General features: G+C 38.7%; 1 protein-coding gene and 1 non-coding gene across 2 annotated transcripts in view; both read right to left on the bottom strand.

The window, feature by feature from the left end:
• LOC124160692 overlaps positions 1–14,811 on the bottom strand; it is a 176,598-nt gene extending 161,787 nt beyond the window's left edge. The window contains exon 1 of the mRNA XM_046536668.1: positions 14,612–14,811. The gene's annotated coding sequence lies outside the window, so the exon portion shown is untranslated. The remainder of the gene's footprint in view (positions 1–14,611) is intronic.
• On the bottom strand, positions 11,239–11,327 carry Trnay-gua. The gene is given in 2 exon segments: positions 11,239–11,274; positions 11,291–11,327. It is a non-coding gene; the product is annotated as a tRNA-Tyr (tRNA).
• Positions 14,812–15,109: the final 298 nt, after the last annotated feature.

The following is a 15,109-nucleotide window of genomic DNA, read 5'->3' as shown; positions in this document are numbered from 1 at the left end:
TAACCATAACTTACTGTCACCGCCAGGTAATGTGGAAGCCTCTCAAGTCTTCTGGTTAGCGCTAACTAGGCACCATAAAACCGGCTCTAAACAATAGAGCAGGATGTGCAGGGGGCTTACTGTGGTAATATGACGCAGCTGTTACCTTCATTGAAAGCTCACCAGAAAGAGTGATGAACTTTTACCCAACTTATTTTCTCGTTGAAATGGATCACAGATGAGATTATAGGCGTGAGAAATATTCCATTCTTAAATAATAAAAGTATTTCTTTTGAATAGCGTGGTCACTCCAGAACTTCGTCTACACATTCCTCAATTTATTGTTTTTAGCTTCCAAACAATTCCTAAGAGTCTTTTTAATTTTGCTCCCCTTTATTATCTCTCTGTATTTCTCCTGGAGCTTCTCCTAAAAACTACTACAAGTGCTTGAAATTTGGTCCGATTCCCGTAAAAATGAGGATTCAATATCTGCTAAATGTCAAGTTTTAATGAGGGTAGTATCTAAAGAAGCTATAGGGCTTGATCCAGTTTACGGAGTCTACTAAAGATCCGCTTTTGAATACGGAACTAATTGCTTTCGAGCTGCTTTCATTGTGGTTGATTGTGGCTCCGGAGCCGATGTTGGCGTTACGAATGGGGATTTTTAAGGTTTTTCCCCGTGGGAACGAATCACCAACTCCCAGGGAACGTGTGAACGCGGCGTCGACTACTGAGCAAGACGATTCTTGAGACTTTGGAATACCGTAAAGGACAACATGGAAACAGTGCATCTGAGACAGTGGCAGATTTAGGAAGGGGTACAGGGGTCATGAAACCACCCAAAATCCCATCAATTTTTTAAATATTTTTATTAGTGCAATAGTTTTTGTATCCTTATGATGGAGTAAAGGGAGTTTATATGCAAAAACATGGCTGTGAGATAAATATGAGTCGCATTTATCATATCGTTGTGGGGCAGAAAATTTCGTTCACTAATTGAGGGTAGAGTATCCAGCTCCTCAGCCTCCTTGCACATCATTTGGCTTGGATTGTCCAAAGAGTTTACAATCTGGGACCATTTGACTGAGCCTAGCACCCTACTTTCAGCACTACCACGAACTCCATTATTAACCCAAAACTGTTTCCGGGCGAAATAAAATTTCAGGATTTTTCATTTTGAAAATTTTGCATTCGATCATAATTATCGTGGCAGTTTTTTATTTCGTGATAGCTACTTACACCACATAATAATGCGTAGTTTAGATATTTCCCAAATAGAGGAGAAAATGTTTACATTTTTTATGTTGCTTAGAAGCAACATTAGGTTATAATGGGTTAAATTGCATACCTATTTCCTATATTATGTGCGAGAGACACGTTATTAAGAACTATAAGCATCTAAAGGTTCTAAAAAGCTAAACAGGTACTGACTAATGATAAACAGATATAATGCTTTTTTAATTGCCATTATGGTGTTTTAATCTAATTTTTTAAATGTTAAAGTGGTTGGATTATGTGCACTCATCAGTGAAGCTATGTTTTTATCTTCATCGTTACTGGCTTTCTTCGCCCCGTGTGTGGCATATCATCACCTGGTAGCGGGAATATTTGGTGGGAACTTTAGGCGTGAGACTGAGCGATTGGTCTCACACCGTCGCGTCGCCATGGAAACTCAGAGCATTAACGCGAGAAAGATGGATTGGATATGTTTCGGCATCCCTTTCATTCACTTTCGAATTCTTTGGATTCCTCCATTTTTTCAGCTTCGAAAAAACTCAAAACTTAACATGAATAGCGCAAATATTTTAGTTCAACAAAATACATTTCAGGGAGTGAGGAAGCTTTCGAATTAGTAGGCGGCAGGTAGTACTTTTGGAATTTATAAGTACTTGATATGGCACTTTGCCCCATTAACCCTTTCTGACCCAGAGCTCTTTCTGGGAGAAATCAAATTTCAAGATTTTTCATTTTGAAAACTTACAACCTATGATAAATATCCTGGCAGCTAAATATTTCGTCATTAAAATACACAATACAAAATAATATTTAGTTCAGATATCTCCTAAATAAAGCTGAAAGTTTGAACATTTTTGATGTTGCTTAGAAGCAAGATTGGGCTATAAAGGGTTAATTCCAAAATTTTCCATATGTTTGGGTTTTAGATCAAGTTTATATGCACTGTAGCTACACATCCCATCGAGGCAGAAAATGGAAGAATAAGTACGAAAGAGGAATTGCATAAGGAGTAAAAAATTAGAAATGGGGAGAAAATAGCATAATTTTGAATAGATACTAGGTATTTATTCATATGCTCAACAAAATTGCAAATTTGGAAAAACTGGAGTTGGTATTTGTGAAAAAGCGTTATTAGCTTTTAAGTGCGATGTTGGGCTGCTTGAAGAAGGGGACCGGGGTTCAAATTTCTAGTGAAGCCTTTGGTATTCTGCAACAAATATCCTCGCTGAGCGCGGTAGCTCAGGGAAAAGAACTGACACCCCTGACCCAAAATGTGAGGCTTTCACACCAGGGGCGGTTTGGGGTGATTGAGGGCCCTTGGCCGTGGCTCATGTTATTCTCACGATTTGGGGGTCCTCCCCAGGAAAATTTTAGGAAATAGCACGCTAGGAAATGGATTTTTGTCTCTTAAAAACTAGATAAAACTTAATAAATAGTAATAATTTCTTAAAAAAATAATATGAAAAGGGAGAATTTCAGAGCTTATAAAATTCAATAATGTATTATTTTGTATTAATGTATTGTTTTATTTTTTGTGTTATCGTTTTACCCTCAGTATGTTGCAAATAAAGCAAGTAATTAAAGTAGAATTTTATAATTGTTAAAAACTTTAAATTAACTAATTTTTTTTAATTAAATCTGTCATACATTCTTCACAATAGAAGCGAGCGTTGTGGGGGGCCCCTAAGCCAGTGGCTTGGTCTAGAGTGAGCTCTGCCCGAATTTATCTAAACCAGCAATTCCCAACTTTGTCTTCCTCCCGCACCCCTCCATACGAGGATGAAAAAAACACCATAACCGGACGGAAATCGCTGCTCGCTTCGGTCTAATATTTTGGGCTTCTCCCACTATATCTGTGTTATTTCATCATTTCTGAGTCAGTATGCGAAACGGTGTGGCTTTTCTCATGGCAATTCTTGTATATTTCACCGCCGTTCACGCGGCAGGGTTAGAAATATTACAAATTGAAGTATCAATTCTCCTTAGATTTTTGCAATTTTTTTAATGCCAGGTGCTCAGGCACTCCGAGTCAGTTGAGGCCGGTTCTGATTGGATGAGCCAGAGTTGACTTTTCCCGCCACTTTCGTGATGGGATTCTAGTTGTTGTTGATGTTAAGCCCTTTGTCTCTGATGCAGTTTTTATTGACTAATAGTATTTCTATCGCCTCCTTAGTGATTCTATCCCAAAATCCTATTTAGTGGCATATCAGTTCTTTCTCGTCCCATCTTATGGTATTCTAAGCAATCAAATCGTTATTGAGGTGTCTTAGGTTTAAAACTAATTTTATTATCTCATTATTTTCAAATTATGTATAGTAGACCACTGTCACCATTTGCCTGCATCTCGAAATTGAAATTTAACCTCTGCATTTTCTCATGATGAGATTTTTCAGATTATAATACAATTAAATGTTGAAATAAGATCTTCCCCATACTCCTGAAAATTTTTAGAATCATTAACGTAAGTTTAACATGCGTATTTGGTTTAGAAAAAAAATACTTCCGGATAAACGAAAGCAATGCGTTCACTATACTTTGGTACCCTCAATTTCTTCGCATCTATGAAAAAACCGAGTAGGATACGAGTTCATTTTCGCCGACGAACTCCTCAAGAATGCTTCCGGAAAGGTTCATAGACTTCGCCACCCACACCTCACCCTCTCTTTATCGAATTCGAAACATCTCCTCACCACCGAAAAATTCTGAAGGAGAGCGAAAAAGAGAGATTAGTTTCGCCCTGTTTTAATCTCCTCCCGGCGATCTCCATGCTAATTTGCGGTAACAGAGCGAAGAAGTGACGCGTCCACTTTGCGGACCGAACGAATGCACGCACCAAGGGGCGCTGAAGGAACTGTTACTTAATCACTGGAGCGTGGGACGCGCCGGGAAAATCCCCTCCCCTTGTTCGGACTCTCGCAACGTTTTTTTTCCTTCTTTTTTCCTTCCCACAATCCTTCTCGTCTGCGGGCTAACCGACAGGTCTACCCTACGGTCGTTAATGTGAGAGAATAAGCCGCGGATCGCACGGTGGATGTGTGCTGGAAACCAAATCCTGCCGCTACCTGTGGCTTAAGGCATGCGCTAAGGAATGAGGAACTCAGGGAAATAGCGACTTCGTGAAGCGCCGACTTTAAAATTTGATGTCGGTGCCCGGAGGTAATTTCTGAGGCGCGCGGCAACGCACAAGCTTCCACGAGAGACAGACTTCTAGTGAGCGCGTGCAAAAGCACTCTAAAATTACAAGAACTAAACCTAACCGACATCGAACGTCGGGAAATAGGCACTTATTGGCCCAAAATATTTTTTAACATTGAAGTATCAATTTTCCTTAGATTTTTGCAATTTTTCTTATTTTTTGTTGCACAGGTTGATGCCGGGTGCTCAGGCTTATAATAATTCCGAGTCAGTCGAGGCCGGTCACGTCAATAGTTACTTAGCCGACTTAAAATTGAGTCCCAATCTTTATGAAGCGCTAAATAAAGAATTAGTAATGGGAATGCTTTAGAGATAGTAAACTTTGCGAGGTTGCGATATTATTTTAAGTAGATTCGCTGTCATTGGTAAACTGTTTCAATTTCCTCCTCCTCTGAAATTGAATCCTAAGATTGGTTGGGATAAGCTTGAATAGTTGGTTGCTGTCTTTCTCTGGGCATTTTAACATCAACATTTCCCACTGGGATTGTCAATAGAATCGCCTTATGCCTCATTTTCTACATCTACATGCACCTAAGCCGCCAAAGAAGGCATGTTGCAGGAGGCGTTAGGACACCAGCCGTTTACACATTTTAAAAAATGCGAAATTACGATGACCATATATTAAAGCCTTTTATGGTTCGGGAGAAAAACGAATTCCCATATCTATCCATTCGTCAAAACATCTCTCTTAATTTATCGCTTCTGCCGGACCTGGAAATATAGTGGAGCTCTATTATTATTTTCTCCGTGTCGCTCTTAAAGTTATCTATTCTGAATCGTTCAAGCAAATTAAGCCTAACGCGCAGCCTCCCAGTCTCCAGCGGCTCCCAGCCCAATTCGCTAAACATCTGGGTGACGCTGTCTGTACACCCGTAGCAGCTTTTAAAAAACCGCGCAGCCTTCCTTTGTATTTTATTCAGTTCGCGGATTATGTATTTCTGCACCGAATCAAATATGCTCGCTGCAAATGCAAGGTGCGGACACACGATTGCGAAATAGCACCTTCCTTTTTCTTGCCCATCCTAAAATCTTCCCTCAATACGCTTGACGAATCCTAACTTCTTCAGGGCTATGCCGCGAATATTCAATATGTTGGACTCTTATTTACAACTATTTCAATGTTTTAATTCTCTTTAATTTTATTCAATATTTCTCCATTTAATATACGGTCTGTCCACTTTTTTTAAATCTATAAAATGCCGAACAACTTCAACTACAATCAGCTAAAAATATTTAGTAACTCCAGATTATTTTTACATGAAATGATTGTATCCCTTCAAGTTACTTATTACTTCTTTAATATAACGAGCCCCCGAGATTTGCTCGAAAAAACTGAAAATAAGAGTTTACTTGTGATTTTATTGTCGTCTTAATACTCATTGAATTGAATAATGTTACCATATATTTCTTTATTTTATTAAAAACTTATTCTAGGAAACATTCCATATTTTAGTGTGTAAGTCTAATTTACATATGAATAATTAGAGAGCATGCCTTCTCAGGAAAAAAATAAAGGTCAACAAGGAAAAAAAAAACTATTTTTAAGAAAAAAGAAACTTTTTTTATCTTGACGTTTTACAAAGCCTATCCTAAAAGAAAATATTTTTTATCACAATCGCTGCATTTTCAGCTTAAGAATCCTCAGGGATATCCGTCATCCAAGTCCGTAAACATTTGGAAGTTTGTTTACCAGTCGAAAAATTCCATAAAATGGATGACCGTTAGCCGATGCATCACAACATGCATTCCTAAAAGAAAGAAACCACTAAAGAGGGTGGGTTAGCGATAGTGGGAGGTCATCTCATGCAGGTCGTGGTTGTGACGCCGGAAAATATCCCGAAAAGCTGTCCATCCGGGCCCCAGGGAAGCATTTGAGCGGTCAACGTGGAATAATAAGTGGAGACAGGAGATAGCATGAGTTTAAACTGAAACCGGTCGGGAAGATCCGCACAAAACGGTCTGATCCTGTTATGTGACGAGGTTTAGCTTGCTCATGGTGCTTCGCAGTCTTCGTTGATTTTTATTTTCCCAGGGGTAAATTTTTTCACAATATTGTCACCGAACGCATTCAAAAACTTGAAGGAATGCTCCAGGGTTCCCATATGTAAAAATAAGCTCCAGTTACTAAGTATTTTTAGCTACTTGTAGTTGAAGTTGTTCGGCATATTGTTGTAGCGAAAAGTTCATTAGGGTATAAAAAAGACTAAACCTTTCATCGACGACCAATATGGAATACTCCGCTTTTTGCATTATCCGGACGAAGCGTTAATTTATTTTTGACATTTGACTTTTGGAATTTTATAGAAAAATGTTCGTTAGGGTATAAAAAATAAATAACCTTTCATCGTCGACTAATATGGAATCCTACAGTTTTTGCACCGTCGGGTTATTCAAAAATGTCTTTAAATCTAAATTCTATTCGTGTATTTTCTTTAATGGCATAAACAGATGCTGGGTTACAGCATTACGGTAAAGATATCCATAAGTCATAGGTATTCGACGAGTAATATGCATTTTTGGGGTATTGCATTTGCATTCCTTATAATATGATTTCCCTTAACCATAAGCATGCTGTGTTAATATAAATTACCCAGTTTTTAGGAACTGTGGGACCAATAATTGTTGAAGTGATTAATTTTGCCTCGAGCCTCACATTACTAACGTCTCCTTTCTCTCTATTTGCGGAGCAGAGCTTGTATGCTCTGCGTCTATGATTTGTTTAGAGCTCAGTGAAATGTCTGCCACAGTGTAATGTGACGCTCTTTGCGCTAACTTCAAAGATAATTGAATCTTGTGAGGTAATATCATCATATTCATCTTCAAAGCTGTCACGCACCTCTTGCAATTTACAGTTTCACTAAATATTTCCTAATGCATATTGGGTGAGCAAATATTTTCATTGAACGAAACTACTAGTATTTGCGACTCCTACGTATTTTAAACCTCTGTTTAGCATCGAATTTAAAGATGAAAGTCATTGAAGAACATCGCGAAGCTGCAATTTATTAGTAATGAATATGTGCTATTTCGTTTTACTCAAAAAAGTACAGATATGTTGTCGCTGAGAAATGAAAAGCAAAGTTACAAAGCCCGTTTGGAAGTATCGAAAAATAAAATTCTGGCACAAATATATTTCAGAGATTGATTTAATTCATACATAATAGTTAAATAAATAATATAATTAAGTTATATTTGAATAATTAAAAAAAAGAAATAATTGTGAATTTCAATAGAAAATTCCACCCAGAACCATTGAAACTATACCTGTAAAATGGAATGGAGCGTGTAAATTTCCAATTTAAAATTTCTATTTGGTCTCATTTTGTCGACATGATTATAATATACACGTGAAAAAATTAATTTTAGGATTAAATTACTGATCCTGGGTTAGATCTTGAGCCATAGTCTCAGGATCACATTCACAGGCGTGTATGTGCAATTTTAAAGTATTGCGTTATAATTAAAGAAACTCTAGAAATATTAGCGATAAAATAGCTGAAAACCTTGATACGAATTCATAGAAACCCTGCAATTACTTGCATCAGAGGGGTTTTGTCAGAATTTAATAAACAATTATGTTTAAACGCAAATTAAATACACTCTGAAGCATCATCAATACTCAATAATTCTTGCCCTAGGTTTATTTTTCTTCGGAAATGCTATTGTGTCACAAGTATCGATATTTCTAGCTTTGGTAGAGTGTAATAAGTACTATTTTATTTTTCCTTCTCGGGACGATGATAGCACACTTTTTTCAATCTACAAAATGCCGAACAACTTCAATTAATGTCAGCTAAAAATATTTAGTAACTCCAGATTATTTTTCCATGAAATGACTGAATCCCTTCAAGTTAGTTATTACTTTTTTAATATAACGAGCCCCCGAGATTTGCGTGCTCGAAAAACCTGACGATCAGAGTTTGCTTGTGATTCTATTGTCGTTTTAATACTCATTGAATTGAATAATGTTACTGTATATTTCTATACTTTACTAAAAAACTTATTTTAAAAATATTCTATATTTGAGTGCGCACGACTAATTTACATATGAATAATTAGAGAACATGCCTTCATAGGTAAAAAAAAATAAAGGCCTAAAAGGAATAAAATATTTTTTTTAACTTTTTTATTTTGACTTTTTGAAAGCCTATATTTAAAAAAACTTCTCCATCACAATTGTTACCTTTTTAGCGTACGAATCCTCAGGAACATCCGCCTTATTCGTACTCATCCGTGCTATTAAATACAAGTATCCGTAATGAATACCGCTCATGCCAAAAAATTTTCATCCGGAAATAAACACTGAGGAGGAAGCTTGATGAGTTCCCACGTGAAAAGTAATGGCCGTACTCGTCGAGTGTTTTCGTTCGGAGTTCTTTTTCGGGTGGCTCCTTTGTGAGTTTAATGACTGCCTTCCCAACGACCATCAACGGAACGGGACTAATCCCACTTCACTTTGTGTTGTACTGTTCTCCATAGCATTAGCACACATTTCCTTGGATTCTTAATCAAGGGCGGTTGTGAACGCGTGCGATGGGGATCAGTAGCCTTCTGCTATTCGAGCTAATTGGGCGGTTGCTGCTCCGCTGAACTCTTTGATACGTGGTCTCGGAATAATTTTACGTTGAGCGGCATCAGGTCAACTGTATATTTTCCATCTCACCTGCTCGTAAAAGCGGCTCATGATTCATTCCTCGTTTTATCTGGATATCTTTATTTTCAGTAAAAAATTCTACCTAATAGTTAAATTAGAACACTTTTTCAAAGGCAGTGAACTGAAGACTGAAAGTATTTACAGATTATATAATCGTGGCGCAGCTAGTAAGTCACACATACGTTATATCTATCCTAGCATGGGAATGCTAACTAGCATATTATTTTTTGTTTATGCCTAGTAAATATCACTACCTCAAAAACTTCGTCCCTTCTTTAAAAGTGTATGTTATATGTTTCCACGGACTATATCGTTAGTTTTTATCAGTATAATCGCCGAGGTAATATTTTACTAAAATAATCTAAAACAATGGAGTGGAGACACCATGAGTTGTTTATCAACGGAGTCAGAAATTATATTATTGATGCTTGATGCTGGATAGATTTGTAATTGATCTATTGGTAAATGTGAAGTTTGTGATTTTTCGCATTATTGAAGATCTAGCGGTAATGACGATGTAAATGTTAGTTTAAAGTATACCGGGACTAGTCGCGGTGATAACTTTTACGGGAGTCACCCGCAATGCACAGTCGTGTGAAAGATCCACAGAGAAGCTTAACTGGCTAAAGCACTCGGCCGGAAATCGGGGGATCCGGGTTCGAATCCCGGTCAAGGCGAATGATTTTTTCTCTGTGGATCTTTCGCACGATGTAAATGTTGCTCTTCTTCTCTAAACAATGTACATCAATCTCAAAGTATCGATTGATTAGTGGTCACTTATTTCCAATCATATTTATAGACATAGGTAACGTGAGTCATCATGTTTCGGTGCATGATGATGGATTATATGCATTGATTTTTTTCTTATCCAATGAAAGTGAATATTAATGGTTAAAAGATACGGTTTATGTTTAATTCCGAGCAAAATGTAACATTATGCGGAAATAAGAGTAAGTGATTCCGAATCACTTAAGTTTATTTCCACGCTGTATCATTTCGACCAACCTCGGTTTCCGCACATAATGCCATTTTCAAGATGAGAAAGGGGAGAGGGGATTGACTGCGAACGGTTTTTGGGTAGGAATGGTATTTAAGGAATTTCAGGAGGTGACCGACAGCTTAGGTCATTTTCCTCATGAGGGAAGGTTAGGTAAGGAAGGGTGGAGAGAAACCCGGCGTCGGCATTAGCCTGATCTCAACAAAATGCGCCATGGGGACCACCGCTAAACGTCCCATCCGACGGACGGAGTATTGCGCTTGAAATGTATTACACACAAATTTCCAGCAGGGATATCACCATCACTCCATCCAACACTCCAACGCGATCAACTCTTGAAGTTGGGACCAACGTTATGCCCAGCAATGGTCGGTCGTGTCTTCGTTAGCTTCAGTGCTCGTGGCCCTCGTTCAATTAAAGCAACTTTTTATTTTATTGCAGAAAAGTTTCTCGGGTTTTCCACCGGTTGATATCGTCCATGTCTCCCGACGTTTCGATCAGCAAGTCGCGGATCGAAACGTCGGGAGACATGGACGATATCAACCGGTGGAAAACCCGAGAAACTTTTCTGCAACTTTTATTTTATTTCTTACGAAATGATTGCAATGGTAGATTTTGATACAGCGAAGGAGACAAGCATAAATACCTAGAAGCTAAAACAACATTATAAACGTTATTGAAGGAAATAACTTGGCACTGCATGAAACAAGTGACATTGCGCGAAGTCACGCACACGGGTATCAAAGTTATGAACACCTTCGCCATGAAAAAGTATTCAGCTCAACCGGGATTCGAACCTCGAACTCCCGATAGCCATTTAGGCGTGTTGGCCATTTACACCACCAAGCCATCTTATGAGACTGATCGCCAATTTTCCCCATTTGTATCCCGGTTAAGGTATGTCGCTGTCTATCCGTAGTTATTGTATTTAACTATGTTTTTATAAGACGGTTTATCGTAAATATAATAGTATTCTTTTCAGAAAGATGTTAATATGCTCCTTTGACACATGAAAAGCTTCATTTGAATTAAATCATTGTGGACGAAGTTATATGTTAAATAAACTTCGGTGCAGAAAAATGACCATCCATAAAATTTGAAAGGAACTACGGCGAGACAGCCATGAAAAAAGTAATAAAATTGTTATTTATTAATTAGTGATAGTGGTAAAAAAATCTCCTTCGGGCCGGATTTGAACCAGCGGCCTATGGATATCTGAATTATTGCCTCTACAGTCCACCGCTCTACCAACTGAGCTACCGAAGGATGAGAGGAAAAGAGTTTCAACAAACATATGAAATGGCATGGAAGCATTCGTATGCTCTGCCACTGCCGGAAATTGAACCCGAGCCCACGGGGTAGGAAGCCAACACTCGTGCCACCACACCAAAAGGGGTTTTTCGTAGGCACAATGGGAAAGAGAGAAGTGATTTATAGTGACGTAAACTGGCGATGGGTAATGCGCAGGAGGGACGAGTGGAATGGTAACATATGATCGTTAAACATACGATTAAAATGATAATGGATGAACATAGACGATATTCTTTTGTAATTATAAGAACTCCTCCGGAATTTCAAGACATGAATGACGGACACCTCTGGTGTAATTTTGATCCGAAAGTTTAACATGTACTTAACAAGGGCCGGAAATGTATTTCTTCAGGCCGTTTTACACGGTGCACGGAATTGCGCAATCTGACGTACGTGCGAAGGCGCAATCAAAATTGCGTCGTGTAACGCGGTGAATTGCTAGAACACATGCGAGAATGCGTGGATGCGAGACGGCAAAATAGCCCCTGTTCTAATTTCGTTCATACATGCGCGCAATTCCACGCCATTTTAGAAATTTATGCAACTCTAACCTGCGCAATTCCGTGCCCCGTGTAAAACGGCCTTTCGAGCTGTTCGAAATTGTAAATGCTGATTTTTTTCGCTGCGTAACAATCGTATGTTTGTATTCCACTCACCCCTCGTCGAGCTGAGGGTTGAGAGGACTTGGAGGTAATTTTAACGCTTGAAACAGTCCCGCTTTCCTTACATGTATCCACTTACTCAAACCCGAGTTCACGATAGGCTACAAGATTTAACTGAGTAAAATTTTCCTGGCGTATAATGAGAACGTATTATTATACTCTATGATGTTACACAAAGCTATGTTTTTATTGGGGTTAAGAAAAAGAATAGCGCAGTGCGTCCCGCGTGATAATTAACATGGGGACTTCGAAGATTTTCCTTCACAGGTATTACATTTGAATAAAAATCTCACGCTAAGAAACAATCGAGAGAAACCTCTGCGCATATAGTACTTCCTGGAGAATTAATTAACGCTAAAAGAAATTCTATAACCCTCGTATTATCTTGGAGTCCTTTTTTTCCAGTGGCAGTAAATCTGATTCAATCTCCCTACTGAGCACGTTATTTCAAGTCGAAAAGAATATATTATTCGGAAGAATCACTTGTCAGGATACAGGCCATTCCTGATCATTTGGATTATGATTAAGATGTGGATTTGCCTGATTAAGTTTGAATCCGTAAGCCAATTACATATTGTGAAAAATTCTGAAATTAATGTGACGTCATAAATTGCAAATAATTATATAAATTAAATCCAAAGATTCTAGCGTGATGTAGTGAATTTTGTCTAAATTTAAGTAAATAGGTACTTGCAATTTTCCACGGTTATAAAATTTATTACGACAAAGGTTTTAATTTTAATATACCCTGAAGATGATCTAGTAAAATTTAAACCTAGTTAGTAATTAATTTTATAATCGTGGAAAATTGCTAGTATTTATACTTAAATAAAGCTATTGACTGGCAAACATAGACTGTTAGGTAATTTGAGCGTTTTTTCAGTGTAAATTAAGGCGCCCTCAGAGCCAAAGCATAACTAAACACCCAAAAGTTAATTTACTTTGGTGCAAATAGTTATCATTCTCTAGACGCTTTCCCAGACTTGGCGCTTTGGCCATCATCCAAGATGCACCGGAAAGTTCGCTGGAGCGTCAAGTGCATATTAAATCCTTGAAATATCTTCGCGCGCCTGAAAACGATTTGGTTTCCGCTCCGTAAAAGGTATCGCAATCATTTAGGGTTATTATTACCACTTAAGCCGTAAAATGTGGAAATTATTATTATTAGGATGCGGTTTTAGGTTACGACCAGTTGGGAATCACTAGAAAGAACGTAAAGATTACTCTCAGGTAAAGTCAATGCAGAACTCTCCCGGTTCAATGGAAACGTACCTTTAGTGCATCTTAAGATCACTGAGGCCACTGAAAAGTACTATCGCTGTCGAGGTTCAATGCCGAATACTTCGATTGGAACAAGAAATTTTCGTATTTAGTTTCGATTGGAGCTCTTGCAATGCAAAATTCAATGATTTATCTTTTAGAATTATAAAGAATTACTGAAAAATTTAGGAAAACGCACTTGTAAACATATTTTTAACTTACTTGCACGGTATTTCGATGCCAATAGTGATAAAATCAGTAACTTTGACAACAATTAAGCGCCTGGTGATGAGGATGCAGGTTGTTGTGCTCTATTGAAAATAAACACCGCTTTTGTGAAGGTTCATTGATTCCAGTATTGCAGCTCCTCCATCTTCTTAAATCTCAAATTGCTGTATAGGAGGACTCACTGTTTAGAGGGTCCGTAGTACATCCTAAATATTTTCAAAGCAATTGCCAACGTGAAACATTCTATGTTTTCAGTTAAGTGTTACCGCTGATTGCTTGGTGATTAAACTTCAAACCGCGGCAGTTATGGAGGATGATGATGGCAGAGTGAAAATACAAACAAGTTTCTGTATTCTTGGAAAGCTGCAGTATCCGGCGTATGGGATGCTGGACTTCGAAAAAATATTTATATTATATTTTATCTATATTTTAATCCACCACAGTTATTTTCATCGTAAACTATTTTTATCGTTTCTTTTAGAATTTTGCGAATCGAGAATTACTATTTTGCATCACAAATGAATTTTGTTAAATTCACATATATCTACCGATCAGTCACTTTTAACGATGGCATTCTACCGGGTTACCCAAGTGCCATTTTAAAGCACCCCCCTCTGGAGAATTTGCACCCCATCCTGTGCTCACTTACGCCCTGAATGTCTCTCTTCAGTTCGTATTCAGGCCCTTTCCATTTCATTCTATCCTATTCTCCTTCCCCCGCTAACTTCATTTTCTTCCTCGTGTTGTGGCCACTATAAGTGTGTATTTTATTTAGTCTAATAAGTACGTCGCGCATGCATTACGTTCACAACTTGGCATTGCGTTCCTTTCCGTACGAAAACAGAAATACTTTTTCCCATCGCCACTGAAAGCGCGAAATATATTTGCCCAAAAAGTACGTCACACTTGCGTTGTGTTTCACAAATTGGTTATGCGTCCATTTCTTTGTGCTTAAATAAAGACAGCACGAGAAAAAAAAACACTCAAGTCGAGGAACAAAACGCACCGATCAGGAATAAGTCTCTTTTATAAACTTCCATCGCGTCTGGCGGCGCACGCGTGTGAATATGCCGGCGGGGGATCACTCACCTCTTTTGAAGGAAACAGGAAGGACGCGGGGCGCTAATGCGGTCTTCCTCTCTCCTCACACCTTCACAAGGCTGATGACTCCTCTCCGAAACTCAGAAAAAGGCGCACTCGAAAAGAGATGGCGTTCCAGACCGCTTCACGAAAAACCACACTGGTGGCGTGGACGCTGCCGAGCTTAAGACTGACCACGGGAACGCAACCGAGGACGCCTTATATATGTTAGCCGGCCTGCCAACCCCTTGGTCATGTACCGTTCCTCAGAGGTGGCGCGCGCTCCGTTGGTGGTGTAGGAGACTGGATTGGTGCACGATGGGGAGCTGGTGGATGGGTTGTGGTGTGAGGGTTGAGGGGGTGGGGAGGAAATAGCATCTTCTCTCTTTCATTCTCCTGCAGGGGGTAGGGAGTCATTGCCTCCAAGGATAGTGGTGCCGGAGAAGCGGAAGGGACTAGCTGGAGTAAAGAAGGTTCCTATGAGAAGCATTCTAGATGGAATACAAT

This window comes from Ischnura elegans, chromosome 6 (genome assembly GCF_921293095.1).
Source record: "Ischnura elegans chromosome 6, ioIscEleg1.1, whole genome shotgun sequence".
NCBI lineage: Eukaryota > Metazoa > Arthropoda > Insecta > Odonata > Coenagrionidae > Ischnura > Ischnura elegans.
The sequence above is the reverse complement of the archived record's forward strand: the minus strand, read 5'-3'. Positions and strand labels throughout refer to the sequence as shown.